The sequence below is a fragment of the Falco peregrinus genome, chromosome 9 (genome assembly GCF_023634155.1).
Source record: "Falco peregrinus isolate bFalPer1 chromosome 9, bFalPer1.pri, whole genome shotgun sequence".
Lineage (NCBI taxonomy): Eukaryota > Metazoa > Chordata > Aves > Falconiformes > Falconidae > Falco > Falco peregrinus.
In genome coordinates, this window is record NC_073729.1 from 1251023 (window position 1) to 1265597 (window position 14575).

Here is a 14575-nt window from a genome sequence, read left to right on the forward strand (position 1 = left end):
ATCCAACTCTGGAACAGAAGTCTGGAAAATTCAGTGACAACAATGCACACCACAGCTTTAAAACTGAGCTAAAAGCTAAAAGTAAGTGCAACCACTGATATAAAACGTCTACCTGCTGTTGCTTAGTCTACAGGTAAAAACCTGCTTCAAACCCTCCCTTCTGAAGGAAAACCACAGAAACAGTAAAATACCACATCATTACAAAACTGCTTAGAAAGACACTGCAATGGCCCCTCCTTAATACTGACTGAGAGAAAGGTTAATTTAATTTACCCTTGTGTGACAGAGGAAAACCAGCAAATAACATCCATTTTCCTTTGCACTTGCTTGATTATGAGTATCAGCTAGCATGCTTAAAGCCAGCAGCTTCATTCTGAGAAAGGGAAATGTTCTCAGCGGAGTTCTGCGAACAACAGTGCAGAGGGAAATGGGTGTAATCTACCAGCCAGGAAAAGTGCTGGAGGCTTGCACTTTTCAAGCTCAACTAGTAGCTTGAAAACTAGTGTCTGCTGCCTAAGCCAAATGATTACCAAAATGGAAAGACATATCAACAGAAAAAGAAAGGAAAGAGGAAAGTCATGCAGAAAATCCGTGAGCAAGCCAGGCAGTGAACTGAGGTCTGCGCACGCATTTCTAGTTCAATGCCTCTCCCCTTTCACTGGCAACATTTTTAAACTTGGGAGAAGAAACTTTCCTCTCTACTTGAAATTCAAGTTCTGCTGAAAAGAATATGCTGCCCCTTCTCCCTGCTGGTGGGCTGCACAGCTCCATCCGCACCCAGCCTATTCTCATCTCTGAGGGAGCAGGAAGCTGATGCCAGTGTGCGAGGAGAATAGCTGCCTTTCCACTCGGCAGCTCCCTGCTGAACTGCTGAGTCACACGTTTTCTCTGCATTCATTTTCACACTGCTCCCACTCAGTCCACCTGCCACTTCATCTGGGATGGGTGGGAGGAAAGAAAGAGAGGTGAAGTCAGAAAAAAAATTCATGTTCACCCGGGACCATTATCACGATACTGCAGGGTCGCATATAAAAGCAAGCCTGCAAGCTGCTAGAGAGGGATAGAGAAAAATATCAGCTTGCAAGACAAACTGCCTCCCCCTCTTCTTCAACAAGATGAGACTGGCCAGTGAACAAGTTGCAAACCTCATTCAATTCCCAATCAGTCACTGATGTTACGTGCTTGCTGGTATGTTCTGCAAATTCCAGGCTTCAGATCAGGCCTCGAGGTTTTCCTTCTTTTCTGTGATTTAGAAGAGCTTTCAAGGTGCTGTGATTTTTTCAACAGTCCAACCGGTACAGTGTAGTAAATGACTGGCTGCCAAGGGAAGTGCCATCGTGGTAAGTGACAATACCATTTGGATAGATTCCAGTTCCTAAGGGCATCTTCATCTGAGTTGCTGCAGTGGAAATGTCCACCAGCCCCAACTTTCATCATTCAAGAAGATGAAGAGAAAGTCTCAGCCATTTTCTTGCAGCTTCTGTAAAAACCACACATAGCAGGAGCCAACTCTCCTCCTACCTGTCAAATTCTTATGTAGGTTGGACTGTACATATAGAAACATACATTTCACTGAATTATCAAGGTAGTAATCTTTTCTGTAACTAGATTTCTGGACAGTACACATATTGAAAAAAGACAGTGCCCAGAAGCTTCCTAGTTTATTAAATCAGCATCTAGAAAAACACTTCTGAAACTGACTTTCAGACTAAACCGGGACAACTGTGATTTATTTACAGACCAATTCTTAACCTACTGCTACTGTAGTTTTTCAGAAGAAAAACTGAGGGCTTGTTAGGAACTAAATAAGGATTTTGTTTCATTAAGCAGAATTAGCGCTTCAAAAAGTAAGCCTGTTTTTCCCTGTGAGAAAGCCTGTTCTTAAGTAATGTTCAGCCTTGCTTCCCAGTAATTCTTCTGGTGCAAGTCTGCTTGAAACATGCTTGTGCTGTACAGGCCTGAAGTATAGAGACAAAATCCAGTCTCAGAAGAGTTTAATGACATCACACTAACATGCTTTTCTATATTAACTTCTACTTCCCACCCCCTAGAGTGGCTGGCTCATCATCATGCTGCTCAAGAAACAGTTCATGAAAAAAAAAAAAATGTAACTGGAGGGGAAAGTAAATACAGGAAAGATAAAAACAAAACTCAAAACCTTCTCAAATTTCCCTGCCTCCGTACAGTTTGTTCTAAATAATCAAAAGAATTTGCAAAACACGTATTTACAAGACAGGACTCTGGTCTATCAAGTCATCCCTGAAGAGGGAAGGATGCAGCCTGCCAGCAGAGAATTTGTTTCACTGAAGAGTCAGACTGGGAGATTCCATCTGAGCTGCCATCAAACCCTTCCTGGAAGAAACCAGATGCTCAAGCCAGCACTCCTTGCAGACCCGGAGTCCTAGACAGTGCTATTGCTTGCTTAATATACCTAGCCCACCTAGTAAGAGAGAAAGTAACTTACTTGATCATCACATCAAGTTCATAATAATTCATAGGAAACAGAGTTGTAAGGGCAAAGCAGCTCACAACATGCTTGGCTGACACTACTCTGAATCAGGTGTAAGCCTCACTTACACAGGAGCAAGAAGAAAACAAAATCATCAGGCTCTCTGCTCTAAAAAGGGGAGGCCTCCCAGTTCAGCAACAATGAACTGCTGGGAGCCAGCAGAAGCAGTAAGGAACTGTCAGATAAAGCACCCATATGGGAAGTATACGAGAGGTACTGTACCACCTGCTGCGGTCTGATTCTCCTCCAGTGAGTAATGAGTACATTATACACTGCTGTATCTACTAATAATGGGGGAGTTCCTCTTAATTTCTGACACAAGATTACTTATGCCCTTGTCCACATCTAAATTGTATTTCCACTACTACATCAAACAACAAGAGGTTTATTCATCTTAACGGGCTATAATAATGCTTACAGGTCTTCAACACAAGATGTGTGGTTAAGCACTGTACTTTTCCCTTCTCTCGTGCAAAACATGTCAAGTTAAAGGATAAGCTATTTCTCACAGCAGCTAGGGGCCCCTAGAGCAGTGTTTGCTTCAAAACAAGTAAAATATTTAATATAGTGTCAAATTACAGCCCTGAAGTAATGTAGACCCTCAGCGGGCAGAGACAGTGAATATTAACTTCTATCACACCCACACATTATTAGCATTTGCCATCTTTCAATCAGGGCTCTGTTCAAATCTTTAGGTTTTTTTGCATAAAGCTCTTTCCACCTTTTCCATTAAACCCCTTACAGAAGGTCTGTCCGATTGCCACTTAACAATTAGATGCAATTCCCCCCAAAAAGAAACCCACCAAAAAACCCCAAACATTTCTTTGTTATGCTGTTTTCTTCAGTGAAAGTTATCAAGTGCCTGGTGATAATTCTGGGAGGTGCCTTGAGCTTTTGTAAACAGACTTGCAAGTTGGCTTTCAGTGGAGGTGGTTGTCCCAAATTATTTCCAGCCTGCAAACTCCCTTTAACACTGAAAATGGAAACCCACAAAGCAGCTCTGTAATTCCACACTTAAAGAGGTATGGCTTTGCTCATGAATCAGCCTTGCACAGACAACATAGCTAGGGAAAACTGTCAGCAGCACAATAACAATGCAGATTCAGACGTACAGGACTGAATTCTCTTTCTGAAACAGAATAACCAACTCTCCCTTCCCAAACCCAAATAACAGTTTTTGTGACTTTAGCCTTTTAACTACAGGATATACTTAAATGTGCCTGAATACATAATTAACAAATCGCAGCAGTTATTTAAAACTGGTCAAACGGCCCCTGTGATACAAGAGTAAATCTGACAAAAGAAACAAGCACATTCTGGTTTCATGCACTTCTGAAAGTACTCATTATTCATACTACTATCACCTGAATTGGTGTTAGTATGCTTGCATTGCTTGAAAGATTTTTCAAGCAGAAAAGCATATTTCTGCTCAATGTCTACAGTTTTAATGTTAATACCATTGTGTGTTCCCAATTCATCTTCAGTGACTTACTAGCATGGTATCCTGTAGGTATTGAATCTGCTTTCTGCTCTGGTGAATAAGAGGGTTTGCACCTTGAAACAGACAAGTGATATGCTGGCTTCCTGCCAGGTTCAAATGTGAACATTTTTATGTCATTCATTTAAGGATAGCCTACTTTACTAAGTGACTAAAATCTTATGCCCCAGAGACTTCAGCAAAAAACATTTTGGAAAGCCACTATTACATTCCACATTTATTTCAAAGACACTTTCTTCCCTGAGCAAAGTAAATTACATCAAGACCAGTCTCAACAATCATCTTCAGCTACAAACCCGACACCATGCCTCAAGGGTACTATGCCAAGTATAAGCATTTAACTTTCTTTCGTGCATTTAAAAAGGCTATGCTTGCACTACTTCCTCAGAAAGCAACGGTGTCATTCAGGTACTATAATTTAGGCTCCAGAATAAGCACCTGTATAGATAAAGGCACAGACACCTAGAAACAGGACACGCACACTCAGTTTTATCTTTGTACTAGAGTGCTATTTCCACCCAGGGCTACTCCATCATGGGCCCAAATGCAAAGCCTGCAAAATTAAGCATCACTGCTTCCAGTTCAGTGCCCCACTACCTCTAACTGCAGTCTCTTCATGTTAGGGGCATGCTTAAATTATTAAAATGTGCTAAGTATAACAGCCTCATTAAACCCTCCTTCCCCCTAGCTAACCACATAGCAGCACAAAAAGCGAACAGTGAATGAAGAAGGTGGTAACAGTCCACTTTGTTTCCTCATGTCTCATCTATATGGGTTCCTATACTGCACTCATCAACACGGATACACAGCCTTAAGTAGTGAACTAAAAAAATACAACAGCTTGCCTTCTCATCCTCTTCCCAGTGAGGGAACATGCACAGAGCAATGTTTTGCCTAGACAGATAAGCAGACATGCACACACAAGTTGTTACAGATCTATGTCAGAGAAGGTGTGACAAAAAAAGCACATGCTGATGATGAGCTCTGCAATTATACTGGGAAGATTTTGCACCACTTGCCTGCAGTCGTGAGCACTCTACAAAACAATCCAAAGCAGCAAACCTCCCATGGACGCATACATCTCGAGGCTCTGCTTGATATAAAGCAGCTGTACCTCACTCCACACAGCCTTGTACTGAGTTACCTTAGCAAGAGCTGACATTAATCAACAGGTCTGCAAGGTGGTAAGCAAAGTTCAGTGGAAACACCATTTTGGATACTGCATCAGCATAGCATTTCTAATTCTAGCTCCAGGGCCAGCCTGGTATCAGCTAGCTCTGAAATTTTCATTCCCTACAGTGCAGAAATGCTCTTCAATACCTTACACTGAGACCATTCTGGAGAGGACTTGAATATGATCTGATGTTACACGGAAGCAGGTGGCAGGTATGCTGTATTTGTGGGAGGCACACTTAAAACATCCCATTGCTACAGGTATAAAAGGTCTGACAGTATCTCCTATTCTGAGGATGAAAAGACAGCAAGTTATTTTACCACCTCATCTATGCAACACAGATGGGAGCTATTAAAAAACATGGTTTTCTCAGGCCTCGATTAATTTCTTCCTTTTCAGGTGCTCCGGATATTGTAACATCTACAATGCAGGTCACCGCAAAGGCACCAAACATATCTTTATATACTCATATATATGTTATATAGTTGTCCCACTGTTCTGTTTCCATATTGAAATGCTGCTGTGTATATAACATATTTTGAAACACTGGTAGTCAATTGCCTTCCATAGTGCATTCTTTATGAAGTATGTTACAGCAGGTGTCAATGGGAAGCAAGATTTCATCCACAGTTGTATTCCTGCAATGCTATCCAGAATACTTCATTGGCATTAACAGGAGATGCCAAACACCTCATACCAACTCTCTTCCCGCACTGAGGTATACGCTTCACTTTGATATAAAAAAGTTAAACCTGCACTGAATAATCTTGTAAATCTCATTCTTAGCTTCTAAGGACCAATACAGACTTTCAAACTTATCCCACCTCTGCCTTTCCTCCACAGCAGCCAGACTGTACTGGAAGATTTTTCTCCTTTCACCCCTCAATTCCCAGTGACAACTGCGTGCAATCCACTCTCTTGGTCCTTTTTCCTGAAGATAGCCTTAATTATGCTGGGAAGATCATAAGCAGAATGGGCAAGAAAGAGCTACGTTTTATGCATGGCCCAAGTAGAAGCACTGTTATCTCTTTCAGGTATGCTGAGCAGGGACACAAAAGATGAATCAAGGAAATAAAAAAGTCCTGCTTTGGGGGGATAATTATATTATAGTCCATCCTTTCACTTCTACAGGTCTTGAAATGGTCTTACCAACTGAAAAGACTGAATCCACACATGCATCCAATAGAAGCAGCACTTCCGTAGCATGCAGAAAAACCTCAATAACAAAGGAAGCTTCACCTAAGAGCATTTTCCCTTATGGAAAATAGCACAGACTCCTTCAATGTCCTAGCAAAGGACATTCAAACCTGCCGGTACCAGTGAGCACACAGGGTGCTAAAACGGGCCATTTTCAGAGCCCCTGCACAAAATGTGACAAGAATAAAAATTACCTATTCTGAAAAAGCCTTCTGTATTTACCTTTGCCTCCCACAAAAGCCATACAACATTTTGTGTCTTCCAGGAGTGCCATCCCTCTTCCCAAAAGCCTGCAAAATTGGTCAGATGAAACTTCTACCTACTTCAGCAGGAATGTTGCCTGTACAAGGAAGCTGGGACTCAGCCTTGCAGTCTAACCACCTCCAGTCCTATTTCTGGGCTCAGAAGAGACCTTTTTAATATACACATAGGGAAGACAAAGGCATTCAAACTGCTAAAGACTTTGCAAAGTAGCAACTTTGGACTGTCATTTGAAGGTCAGCCTCCAACACACAGTATTTATCTGCTTATTGTCAAACAACTGCTGGAGCAGAAAGGAGTTTTAATAGAATATGTTGGTTAATCAAATCTGGAACATTAATGGGTTTTTCATAACACTGTGGTACTGCATCTATGAAAAGCAATGAAAAAATGGTTCTATTTAAAAGTGGTAATAGCTGTAGTCTTTGAACATATGCTTAATGAACAAATCTGTTAAGAAAAAAGGCCTGCGTGTATTGGAGTGGGGTAGTATGTTTGTTCTCACTTAAAGTGTGCCATGATGGCAATCATCAACAGCAAATGGCCTCTATTGTTGGGACTGAATAACATTCCATTCACCCATTTACTTTCAGGTGAAATTGCTTTCTTTCTTTTAAATAACACACTCGTTTAGCTAAACAGCTGAGTTGAAAATAAAGCAATGCCAGATTCATGTTATTAAGGACACCTGATAAGCGTTCATGCTCTTTGGTAGGTGCAAAGAACCACAGTGTAGTTATATGCAGGCAGCTTGCTACCACAGCATGAGGTGCAGCACGCGTAAGCCAAATAGACTACAGTGAAGAGGCATTCAGATCCCATGGTGAGAACAGTCTAACAACCCCGTGCTAGCACATAGCCTAGTGGTGGGCGCAGTTTCAGGGATGAAGTCACATATGGTGCAACACAAAACCTGAACAGAATAGACTATGTAAAGCTCAGATGACAACCAGAAAGCTACGATGGCAAAGCACATGACAACAAACTCAATCTACTGGGTTTCCACTTCCATGAGCAGGTAGATGGATCCAATAAGCTGGTAGATATTTTTGTGAAATTTAAAGGCCAATTCCTTATGCTGGGAAGTAAGTATTGACAATATACAGTCAAGCCCCAGCTGCCAGGCTATTTTTAAAGGAAGCTTGACAGATGTTGCTAAAATGCACCCCAAAAAAGTCAAACTTGTCAATACTTACTCCACTCATCTTTTGTCCTCCCAAAAGCTCTTCTCATGGAGTACCAGAATCTTCCCTTTTTCCACTAAATCTGGGAGTTTAAGCTCCTCAGTTCCACACTGAATGCTCCTAAGGAAGCTTCGTCAATACACACTCCCCTTCCTGGTCTTTCCTTCAATAACATGCTTGAATATGGCTCTTCTGTGCAACTGAGCCAGATATCAATTGGAAGGTGCATTTTGTGGTGAAAGAGCCATAACTCCTGGGTTGCATTCAACCAGATTTCCTACTGCAACACACTGCAGCTGGAAATCTAACAACTAGATGAGACCATGCCATGATCACTTCTGCTTTGACAACTCTTCTCAGGCAGCAGGGTTGGGAGACAGCTCCTCACTGCTTTTGGACAGTTGAGCATGACTCAATGCTGGCTCTCCATCAGCTTTGCTGACTTTTCAGTCCTTGCAGTCCCTCCTCTTTTCAAGAACTTTTCCCTGTGAACATGCAGAGCAAATCTAGATTAACAAAGATCAGAGACCATGAGTAGGTGGAAAGAGATAAGAAGATGCACAAAGATAAAGCAAGTGTCAGGTTCTTAAGACTTGCTTTCTGAGAAAGAGCTCTGATACAATGAAGAGAATATTACATTGTTAAAACCTCTTATTTCTTGTGGATGGTATTCCTCTCCCATTCTCTTCTAAATGCTTTGCTTCTTGAAATATTTTTCTTACTGAGGTTTCTGGTATTTTCCCATGGTGACAGATATGTCACCAGCATGCATAAGTAAAGTATGAAACCTCAATCTGCAGACTGGTAAGGCAGAGGTCTAGAAAGCATGATTTGCAAAGGCAGTACAAGTTTAAGATACTGTGACAACAGACTTCTAAAGGGCGGTTTGCTTCAGCTAAAATAAAGTTTGCAAGACTGTTGAAGACACATGTCAGCAAGGTTTTGTTCTCAAAAAGAACTAGCATTTTTACCAGGCTGATTTTCAGCATATTTTAGCATGCAGTAATATGAATAATTTGTCCATTAATCAACCACCAAATCCACCAACCCAACGAGTGACCATGAGGCATGCATAACATTTGGTAGGTAACTATGCGCCAAATTGAAATCACTGTACCGTTCTGGATCCCACATCCCTGAAACAGGCCCTTTGGTATTTCTGACCTCTAAAATGTCTGTTCTGTGGCCTTAAATCACATCCTACAAAACCACTCTCATATGCTAACATGAAAGATGAGATTAAGCTAGACAACAGACTAGCAGCAACAAGCAGAGAAAGGAGAAGATAAAATAAAGATCATAAAAGTGCAGGTATGTTTAAGACTAATGGAAATTACAGTATCTGATGAGAGAAGAGATGAAAGACAGAAAATAAATACAAGGCCATAGAAGAGAAGCCCACAGGAGGAGTGGGAGTGTAAAAGCCTGGCAGAAGGACTGCGCAGAGACTAAAAACAGCATCTGGCAGCAGCTCAAATCAAACAAGGCAGCATATGCAAGAAGTGCAGTACATTGAAAACTTCCTTCCTCTTGGGGATTAAGTAACCTCAGAGTTAGGGTAGAGAGTCTTCCCTCCATCTCCTCTGGAATATCTTGCTTTAAACTCCGAAGCAGGAAAAAATCCAGTCAAACTTTTCTGTGATTGTAATTTCCCATTTCCCACTGTGAGCTCTTAATGGAAATTTTCAAAGGCAAAGTTGCAGAAACTAAACACTGTTTGTGATCCATTTTTCTATCGGGGAACATGCTGGTGGGTACCTACAGAGGTACCAGATGCCAGATTTTCAAAATTACCAATCCAACCAGGTAGGACTGGACTGTTTCACTTCTACTGAAACAACTTCAATAATTTTTCAGTAGATGGGCCTAACTTCCATTTTCAAAGGTGGCTTAAAGATATGGAGTCTATTTCATACTGAAAGACAATGAGACAATACAGACAATACCACACAGTTGCTTTTGAAACTGAGACTGGCATGCTTTTCATAATGCTACCTACCATATGCTTTTGCTTCCTTTAATTGTGTCTACAGATACAGCACACAAATGCGTGTCTACTTGTCACTCACAACTAAAGCATAGCTGCAGCTGTGAGAACATCAAATACTACAAACTGGGCAGTCTGAGGACAGCCCAGCATTCCAAATCTTAAACTCCAGCAACGATTATGATATTTGCATCTGCACAAAACCTGAGAAAGTCCCACATGGGAAAGTATCACCACACTAATGGATTCTATTGTGTTTTACATGGGAACCTGAAAGGCAACCAAAGGATTCCAGGATTCCAACTTCCACTAGAACTTCAGCAGAAAAGAAGTAACTAGTTTCCTTAAATGCCTCACAAAATCCCAGTCTGAATAACAGATCTTTGGCATTAATGATTAATTAAATAAATAATCTTTGGTATTAAACAAAAATATATCCTTGATACGGCTATGCTAGGCTAAGGGAGCTGGCAGACGAACAAACATACACCTGGGGGCAGCATCAACAGGTTTAAGCTTCTCTAAGTTACAAATGGTGGTTTACCAGAGTTACACCCCTTACTTGGTAGGAGGCAAGAAAACCATTTTATGCACAGGATAGGAGAAGGAAGTCCATCAAGTCAACACACTTGCCATCTGTCCAGCTTGAGAAAGGATGAAGTACAAGAAGAATTAAAAGAAAAAAATGCTTAAGAACTTGTCCAGCCCTTCATAAAGGCATGCCACACCCAAAAAAAAATATCTTCCAAACATATTCCAAGTCATTCCTTTTTCTTTAGGGTCCTGACAAAGTCAAAATTTTGCTATAAGCATTTACCCATGCTACCCATATAGCATATAAGATGGCAAATACATGTTACTCACATATCTAATCCATTGGTAAATGCTAAACTTCCCAGTCACAATCACATTTCTTTTGATTCTCCTCGTTGTTGCAATTTAAATTTTCACCACTTTTATCTAGTGTGCTGTGAATACCACTTCTTCATGATTTGTAATGGAACAGGGAAAAAAAACAACCTTCCAAGAAAATGGGTAGGTTATTTCATGCCAGAGTGGCTTTTTCTGTGGTGCTATTTGCATTCCACATGCAAACATACGGTTAGCCAAACTCTGCTCATGTTACTATACAAACATTTCGTAAGCACAAATCTCTTTCTGAATCAAGCATTTGTTAGAAATGCCGACTACTGTTTATAAAAACTACAGTGAAATCTTGGAATATCCATGTAATGAAAGCTTAACATTAAATGAACGGTTTCTCAACTTATATTTGTCAAACCATTAAATAAAGAAAACAAGCTCTTCTTCCACGATGTTCACAGAGATTCTTTCCACTGAGTGTATATTGCTCTATTTTATTTCTCAAACAGAAGCAGTATAAACCACACAGAGCCGACTAAGGCTTCCTTATTCACTGCTTTTCTTTTCTTTTTGTATGTAATCTTCACGAAGTCATCAGGATTATTTGTGCAACACCACCAAATGAAACAGGGATTACAAACTGGCTCACAAGAAACATTTACTCTCTCACGTACTGCAGATAGCCAATACCTTTTTTAAAGTTCCTTGGAGGCAAACTGTCTTATATAATCCTGAAAGAAACTACTAAAGCAGTAAGGACTGCAGAACTAAAACTGGCACATGATAATTTACCAAACAGATACCTGTCAAAAAGAAGAGACTGATTTTTAATTTAACTCTGTTGAAATCACGGTCCTTGTGGATGCAGACCTGTAGACATAGTGCACCTTAGCACTGCAAAATGCCTCATTTTCATCCTCTCTCCGATTCTTTGATGCTGCTCAGAGAGGGACTGAGATTTTAATCAGTTTAATTTTCTACAGTGTTTTGTGTACACACTGCAGAAGAAACTTGCTTTAACATAGATTTAACTGAAAGACTTCAACTTCAAACTGTCAACCCAAGTACACACTCCTTCAAAAACAGCATTTTCATTTTGCTCATCCCCACAGACTCATGCGACCTCTTTTATCTGTATCATGTTATCCACCCGCACCACAGCAGCTCATGGCCTATTGTCACACAGCTACAACAAAACTTTTCAAGTCTCCAGGAACACCATACAGTTCTAGTTCACCACATTTTCTGCTTCATGCTCTGTCTCAGATGCAAGCATCTACAAAACCTAACACGAGGCAGTTCTGTGAAAAAATAGCCTTCTGGTTACCTAAAAGGACAGTTTTTCAATGTAGTCCATCATTTTATGGTTTCACCATCCCTCTTCACTGACTGGCACAAACACATCCTAAGTTTCCCAAGGTATTTTTCAGAATTTGAAAGTTAACACTAGTTTAACATTTGCCCTCCAACCTACCATAACCAAGCAATGCATTAAATGTTTCTCACTAGCTCACGTGCCCTGCAATGAAAATGACAATATTTTCTTTGCATGTGTTTTACTGACTACTCAACTTGGGCACTAAAACACTGGAAACCCTCAACCACAATCTACACAGCATTTTCTGCAATACTGAAGTTTAGCATGTTTGTGACAGCTGAACAGAATGATACCCTTTTCTTAGCCAAATTTGAAACAAAGACCAGACTACAGTCCTATGACAATGCCTGGACAATGTCTTCTACTTCAAACATCTACTGGAGCACCTCCCATCAACTTCAAAGACATAGATTTGCATTTCATGCACTATTTCCTGAGCCTTCACTCAAATTAGTATCACTGATAATTTCTAATTGTCTTTGCCTCTTGTGTCCATTCAGCCACCTCAGAATAAGGCCTTTCCAGGGTACCTTTTCAGCAAGCATACCTGCCAGAGACAGCCTATACACACACAGTTTCTTCCACAGTACTTTATGGATGTTTCCATGCTGACATTATTACATTAACACAAATGTAAGTGCACGACATTCAAGCTCACACTCAGCTGGAAAGATTTAACACAGGGGTTTTTTGGAACTATTCCACTTTATGTCACATGATAAATTATGTGTGATCTTTTCTTTCTTCCCTCCCACATCAGGTTTTCCCAGGCTAAGCTTTTCTGCAAGGCAGAACTACCCACATCTCATTCTGCAACAAAAACAAAACTGCTGGAAAAACTTACCCTTTGTATTGCTCACATATAAAGAGTAAGTCAGTATCACCGCTGAATTTAAGATGTTTTTAATGAACAACCTGTAGGCTATGAGCATGAACATATGATATTTTGGCCAAGCAGAATTCAATGGAGATGAGGAGAAGCAAATAAAGAAGGGAACGCTTCTCTTAGGGCAGTTTCAAAGCCTAAGTAAAAACACAATGGGAAGAAGTGTAGCCCCATATATAAACCACAAGGAACAAAAAACCAGGAGGGGGAAGGTGGGAGCATTACTGTACCAGAATCACTCACACATTTATTTCCCTCCAAAGCAGCCATATTGGTGGGCAGGAAATAGGAAAGGAAACATGAAAGACCTCTGCATATATTCAGTATCTGGAAGAACCATACATGGAGGATTTAAAGCACACAAATGTAATCTATTTTTTTTAACTACCCAGTTAAAAATAGGATGTATGTGTGGTTTCTGTGTTGGTGGATGGAGCAGATTCACTGATGGTTTAGCTCCATCCTTTTAACTACATTTTACTACAAATTTCAGTGCAGTGATAAATTTGATAAACTCTGCTAAGTGATTTCTGAATTCATTGTTTTATATAACAAGCAGAACTGCATTTACATCTTGCTTTAAAATTAATATAGTCTATGACTATAAAGATCAAGTAAGCTATATGTTTTTATTAAGTTTGTTTTCTGATCCATTTTCTTAAGTCAAAGCTTAAAAACAGAAAAGATGTCTTGCTGGCAAGTCCCAAGGGGAGTCATCCTTCTCTTACAGAGCAGGTACAATTCAAAACAAGTAACAAGCACCATGAAAAGACTGTGGATAGTTCCAAGCCCACCATCAGCACCCCCACTGCTCCTCTGAAACTTCTGCTCACAGCATAATCGCTAGCTGTGTGCAACAGCTCCTGAGAAGCAGGCTTCACTGCACCCATTCCACTCCAGCAGCATGTCCACGAGGTGCAGAACTAAGAAGTAACCGTATTTCCCAAGTGATTGCCACTGGAAAAAAGGAAATCGTACCTCTTCACTCACTACTGAAGGACAAATTATATCCCCAAACTACATCAAATGGTCTAACAAAATATGCTATACATCTCTATATAGTTCTCCTTATGCTACCTTGACACAAAGGGCTCCAGTATCTGAATGAGTTACCCCAGTACATAGAGTTATTATTTCTGTTAAGTGGAAGTGTAATGGACTCTGCATGCTCTCAAGTCCAATGCGAACAGAAGACAAGATTGATGAGATTCAAGCAAGAAGCGCTCAGTGCTTTTACAATAGCAGACTAAGAAGGTGTACATGTAGTTACAGGGGTTCAGCTGACACAAGGTAACTTGATCACACACATATCTTAATTTTTAACATAAAGCTGTTCGCAATGACAGTAGCCCCAAATGCTGTTCTTTGGCCTTTCTTAGTGCCTGCCATCCACCAATACCCAAATGCTGATATAGAAGTGTTTTCTTTACACACACTGCTGTGCAAGGAACTTGGTATTGTGACATTTCCAGGGAGGCCAAGTAAGAATTAATGCTGAACCTGCAGGCACAAGGCCTGTACCTCTAGGTCCTTGGAGCTTCTAGAGTTACCTCTTAAGCTACATGCAACCGTTTTAGTCTGCCTTCAGTACAGGTGCCTTGCCAGACTTCACAATTAATCCCTCTCTCTACACTGCC

The 14575-nt window shown here is 40.6% G+C and overlaps 1 protein-coding gene across 16 annotated transcripts in view; it reads right to left on the minus strand.

Moving 5' to 3' along the window:
* PTPN5 (protein tyrosine phosphatase non-receptor type 5) overlaps positions 1-14575 on the minus strand; it is a 77295-nt gene that overhangs the window by 41326 nt on the left and 21394 nt on the right. Inside the window, exon 1 of one of the 16 annotated variants that reach the window (XM_027786753.2) lies at positions 10675-10766. The exons of the other annotated variants lie outside the window; for them this stretch is intronic. The gene's annotated coding sequence lies outside the window, so the exon portion shown is untranslated. Of the gene's footprint in view, positions 1-10674; positions 10767-14575 lie in introns of those variants that run through there. 16 annotated transcript variants of the gene reach the window in all.